The sequence below is a fragment of the Tiliqua scincoides genome, chromosome 4 (assembly GCF_035046505.1).
Source record: "Tiliqua scincoides isolate rTilSci1 chromosome 4, rTilSci1.hap2, whole genome shotgun sequence".
Classification (NCBI taxonomy): Eukaryota; Metazoa; Chordata; class Lepidosauria; order Squamata; family Scincidae; genus Tiliqua; species Tiliqua scincoides.
Window position 1 is genome coordinate 203561914 of NC_089824.1, and position 6378 is coordinate 203568291.

At 48.8% G+C, this 6378-nt stretch overlaps 1 pseudogene; it reads right to left on the bottom strand.

The window, feature by feature from the left end:
* Positions 1–4523: 4523 nt before the first annotated feature.
* On the bottom strand, positions 4524–4640 carry LOC136649872 (5S ribosomal RNA; annotated as a pseudogene).
* Between the last annotated feature and the right edge of the window lie 1738 nt (positions 4641–6378).

Here is a 6378-nt window from a genome sequence, read left to right on the forward strand (position 1 = left end):
GCTCTCCCCCCCCAGCCCTGTGCTGCTGCTAAATAACCAGTGCAAGTCCATGTTGCCTTGTGTCAACATATCTGATCTGGGAAAGGGAATAGGATACAGCATCCCCTCCTGGGCCTGATCTGCCCGCCCTGCCTTCCCCCCACCCCTGTGCTTCTCAAAGCAGCTCTTACCTGTTCTGGCACGCACTCCATCTGGATCTGGTGCTGGTCGGACAGCACAGGCCTTCCTGCCGATGCCAGTGCGCAACATGCTTTACGGCACATTTGCGGCACCCTGTGCTGGCAAAGCATGCACAGAGGGGGGACAGGATTCTGCTCACTCAAATGCACACACAAATAAAGGGAAGTGACTTTGGGGGAGAGGAGCAGGACAAAGGAAGGTCAATCTGATGGCAACTATTTAAAAGTGTTGTAATAAAAGGGAGATGTTTCAAAAGCAGGTTGTGAACCTGAGCTTTGCACAAGCAATTTTCCTTAATTTGTCATGCACAGCCAGATCTGCTTGTTGCGCACAGACTTTGCATATGATTTTGATCACTCTCACCTGCAATAGATTTTAAGCCAGGAGGTGAGGAAAATGGGTACTGTCAGGGAGGTTGGCATCAGTACTGTCAGGGAGGTTGGCATTCCCCCCAGTTTTGTAAGTCCACCTGCCAGAGTGTGATTGATGGAACCATCTGGCTCTGCATCACAATGGAGCAGGAACGCAAAACTTGCATGAGGCAAGACAGCCAGGACTTGTGCAGAGCAGACTCCAGACTCAGTTGACTGGTGAAAGTCACCTTAAAAATAAATGGTGTCTCATCTCATGCCAGTCTGAACATGTTGAAGCACAGAATGTCATTCATGCCTTTGCTTGAGTGACAGTACAAAGGTTACTAAAGAGGAACACGAAGACAACTTTAACCCTCGTATTGCTTTCTGGTACTTGCATTCAATCAATGCAGGGCCAGGCCAGCCACATGATGGACTGAAGCACCTGCTTTGAGCGGTGGGCTGGAGGAGGAAGCAAACAGAAGAGGGGTACTCTGTACCCCATATCTGCCCACTGCCCACCCAACTGCTTCAACAGGTGCACTGATCCCCTGTCTCGCTTTCTGAGAATGAGCAAGAGAAGGATCAGTACCGTCACAACCCATCTCTTCCTCCAGCACCACAATCACAAGCAACTGAACCAGAGCAGGATCACTTCTGCTGGCCACTATCTCTGCATGTTGGGAAGGATGTAAGAAGGGGATGTATAAGCGAACAACTGTGTAAGGTCTGTAAGCATGATCAGAAATTCTGATCATACCTGAATGTTCAATCAATCACACATACACCCTTTCTTAGTCCCTTTCTTAGACCCAAGTTAGATGTGTTTGCCATGTGATTATCCACTCTCAGTGCCTTTTTCTAATACAGAAATGGGATCTGCAGGGATGTTTCTGTTCCTAATTGCAACAATGGCAGGGCAAATGGTTGAAGCCCCCCCGCCCTGCTTTGCAGTCCCAATTAAGTTCTCTCCACTCTGTAGCTCCTGTTTCTTTATTAGAAACAAGGACTGGAAGCAGACAATCACACAGTCAATTTATTGTCTAGTTCAGGTCTTATATCTTATCCAGTGTGTGGAGGCCAGAGAGATTGAGAAGCTGCAATCCCACTCCAGGCCACATGTTGAGTGAACATGCGGGCCAAAATCTGAAAATAGGTTTATGGTATCTTTTCTGAGGCTGCTACTCTTAAACCCTTTATTGATAGCTGTCTGTGACAGATCAGGAGAGAGATCTTGGGGTGGTGGTGGACAGGTCAATGAAAGTGTCAGCCCAATGTGCGGCGGCAGTGAAGAACGTCAATTCTATGCTTAGGATCATTAGAAAAGGTATTGAGAACAAAACAGCTAATATTATAATGTTCCATGTTGGCATCCTTCAGTCTCGGAAGACTATGGTATCATGCTCTGAATGGTGGTTCTGGAACAGAGTATCCTCTCCAGTGCGCGAAGCCTGGGTAAAGTAGGTATGGAGAATAGGCTGTTACCCCCTCTCCACATCGCTGAAATGGTCCAATGGAAAGTCAGAAGCCAATATAGTCGGTTCCAGCGGTATTGCAGGAGTTGCCAGAATGTGACTGTGTTCAGCCATGAACTGTCTCAGGGACTCCAGCTCCGGATTTTGTCTCAAGGTTGACTCCTGAAGCCTTTTCCATAACATATTATAATGCTGTTGTACAAATCAATGGTAAGGCCACAGCTGGAGTATTGCATCCAGTTCTGGTCACCACATCTCAAAAAGGACATAGTGGAAATGGAAAAGGTGCAAAAGAGAGCGACTAAGATGATTACGGGGCTGGGGCACACTCCTTATGAGGAAAGGCTACGGCGTTTGGGCCTCTTCAGTCTAGAAAAGAGATGCCTGAGGGGGGACATGATTGAGACATACAAAATTATGCAGGGGATGGACAGAGTGGATAGAGAGGTGCTCTTTACGTTCTCACATAACACCAGAACCAGGGGACATCCACTAAAATTGAGTGCTGGGAGAGTTAGGACAGACAAAAGAAAATATTTCTTTACTCAGCGTGTGGTTGGTCTGTGGAACTCCTTGCCACAGGATGTGGTGATGGCATCTGACCTGGACGCCTTTAAAAGGGGATTGGACAAGTTTCTGGAGGAAAAATCCATTATGGGTTACAAGCCATGATGCGTATGTGCAACCTCCTGATTTTAGAAATGGGCTATGTATCAGAATGTCAGATGCAAGGAAGGGCACCAGGATGAGGTCTCTTGTTATCTGGTGTGCTCCCTGGGGCATTTGGTGGGCCACTGTGAGATACAGGAAGCTGGACTAGATGGGCCTATGGCCTGATCCAGTGGGGCTGTTCTTATGTTCTTATGATATTCCAACAAGATGGTCCAACAAGAAGCTGACGGAACATACCAAGATCCAAGTCTACAGAGCTAGTCTACAGTACACTTCTGTACTGCAGCGAGTCATGGACTCTTCGCTCACAACAGGAGAGGAAACTGAGCGCTTTCCACATGCGCTGCCTCCGACGCATCCTCGGCATCACCTGGCAGGACAAAGTTCCAAACAACACAGTCCTGGAACGTGCTGGAATCCCTAGCATGTATTCACTGCTGAAACAGAGACGCCTGCGTTGGCTTGGTCATGTCGTGAGAATGGATGATGGCCGGATCCCAAAGGATCTCCTCTATGGAGAACTCGTGCAAGGAAAGCGCCCTACAGGTAGACCACAGCTGCGATACAAGGACATCTGCAAGAGGGATCTGAAGGCCTTAGGGATGGACCTCAACAAGTGGGAGACCCTGGCCTCTGAGCGGCCCGCTTGGAGGCAGGCTGTGCAGCATGGCCTTTCCCAGTTTGAAGAGACACTTTGCCAACAGTCTGAGGCTAAGAGGCAAAGAAGGAAGGCCCATTGCCAGGGAGACAGACCAGGGACAGACTGCACTTGCTCCCGGTGTGGAAGGGATTGTCACTCCCGGATTGGCCTTTTCAGCCACACTAGACGCTGTGTCAGAACCACCTTTCAGAGCGCGATACCATAGTCTTTCGAAACTGAAGGTTGCCAATACCAATGATATTCAAAAGTGCATTTAGTACAATTGTGTGAAGATGGGATTCCCGATCAGGAATTTGCTTTTTCAGGATTTCCAATCATATGGAGAAAGCCCTTCATGTGTACAGATACAGGCAAACAGGCACTATTCTGACTTTCAAATTAATGTGTCCAGGTCACAGTGGGAACTGCTGCCATGATCCCAATTTCTCCCCACGTCCTCCTTATGCCCTGTTCAGTTGATTCACTGATCATTTTTCTGAAAAGGGCTTTGATTTAGTTTGAATGAATGGATGGACTGAAACGGCTGAGCAGGTAAGTCAGATGAAAGGCTAAAGCAGAGAGAAGTTTAAAAACGGAGTTATGACATCTGCTGCTTGACTTCAGGTCTTCAGCAACCCCCTCCACTTAGCTTAAACCAGATATTTTCAAACTGGGCACTGGGAAAGGCTAGGTGTTCCTTGGAATCCATGCTGTGTAGTGAGTCCCTAGTACTGCAGGTTGGAGTGTCTCCCAGTGTGGTGAAGTTTTCTGAGGCTCTGGACTGGCCCTGCCCATTCAGGGTAGCCACTGGGCCCTCCTGGATAGGAAGGGCTATAATATCTGTTCATATAAATTGGGTGAGTTGTGCCTTGTGAGAGGGGGGGGGATTGAGTATGAGTCATGTGTATGAATGGAATAAGTGAATAATTAACCTGAAAATGGTATGTGTGTGTGTGTGTTTGCTATCATCAAGGTCTCTGTGTCAGCAACACATTCTTTAACATGAAGCCCCAACACAGAGTCTCTTGGAGACACCCATGATCAAAGCACTGACACAAGCTCGACCTGATTCTCACCAGACACTCCAGCCTTTCCAGCATCAAGATCCCATGCAGTTATCAGGATGCTGCCTGTGACACTGACCACACCCTGGTGTGCAGCAGAAATGGTTGGCAACCTTCAGTCTCGAAAGACTATGGTATAAGCCTACAGCACCCGGTATTTCCAGGTGGTCTCCCATCCAAGTACTAACCAGGCCTGACCCTGCTTAGCTTCCGAGATCAGACGAAATCGGGCATGTGCAGGGTAACAACTGGAGCAGAGTGAAACTGCAAACAAAGCAACTGTATCGCTTGAAAAAGGAAGGAAGACCTCACATTGATACCAGCAAGACCCAGGATCAGAGAAAAGTGGAGGAATTTGCACAAGCGCTTGAAGAAATTCTTCCAGGCCCGGATGATGCAGATGCATCCAACAGATGGGAACATTTCAAGAATGCTGTTTACGACACCGCCTTGTCCATATTTGGCAAGAAGACCAACAAGACGGCAGACTGGTTTGAATCCCACTCTGAGGAGTTGACACCAGTCATTGAGGAAAAGAAGAGAGCTCTAGCAGCATACAAAGCCTGTCCCAGTGAGCACAATCTGCAGGTCCTCTGAGCTGCTCACAGCAAAGTCCAGCAGACTGCCAGGAGATGTGCTAACAACTACTGGCTCCAACTCTGTTCCCAGATACAGATAGCAGCTGACACAGGGAACATCAAGGGGAAGTATGATGGTATCAAGCAGGCCCTAGGTCCAACACAGAAGAGAATTGCCGCTCTGAAGTTTGCCACAGGTGAGGTCATCCAGGACTGGGAGCAGCAGATGGAACGCTGGGTGCAGCACTACTCTGAGCTGTATTCCAGAGAAATTGTAGTTACCGAAGAAGCGCTGAACAACATTGAGTGCCTGCCTGTGTTGGAGGAGCTTGACATTGAACCAACCCTAGAAGAACTTCATGTGGCCCTGGACTCCCTTGCCTCTGGCAAGGCACCTGGGAAAGACAGCATCCCTGCTGAGGTTCTAAAGTGCTGCAAAGAGATCATCGTCACTGAGCTGCATGAAATCCTCTGTCTCTGCTGGAGAGAAGGTGGAGTACGTCAGCACACGAGGGATGCAAACATCATCACGCTGTACAAGAACAAAGGCGACAGGGGCGACTGCAATAACTACAGCGGCATCTCTCTCCTTAGCGTCGTAGGAAAGCTGTTTGCCCGAGCTGCACTAAAGAGGCTCCAGGTACTTGCAGAGAGTGTCTATCCAGAATCGCAGTGCAGATTCCGGGCCAAAAGGTCCACAACTGATATGGTATTCTCCCTTGGACAGCTGCAGGAGAAATGCAGGGAACGACAGCCACTCTTTATAGCCTTCATAAATCTAACGAAGGCTTTCGACCTGGTCAGCAGGGACGGCCTCTTCAAGATTCTCCCCAAGATTGGATGTCCACTCAGCATCATCAGGTCTTTCCACGAGGACATGAAGGGTACTATAGTCTTCGATGGCTCCACATCAGACCCCTTTGACATCTGAAGTGGAGTGAAGCAGGGCTGTGTTCTCGTGCTGACCTTGTTTGGGATTTTCTTCGCTGTCCTGCTGAATCATGCCTTTGGAACTGCAACAGAAGGGATCTGTCTCTGGACCAGATCAGACAGAAAGCTCTTCAGCCTCTCCAGACTGAGAGCAAAGTCCAGCTGAAATGTCTGCGTGACTTCCTATTTGCCGACGATGCAGCTGTCACCGCCCACTCTGCCAAAGATCTCCAGCAGCTCATGGATCGTTTTAGCAAGGTCTGCCAAGACTTTGGACTGACAAAGCCTGAAGAAAACACAGGTCATGGGTCTTGAGTACACTTCTGTACTGCAGTGAGTCATGGACTCTTCGCTCACAACAGGAGAGGAAACTGAACGCTTTCCACATGCGCTGCCTCCGATGCATCCTCGGCATCACCTGGCAGGACAAAGTTCCAAACAACACGGTCCTGGAATGAGCTGGAATCCCTAGCATGTATGCACTGC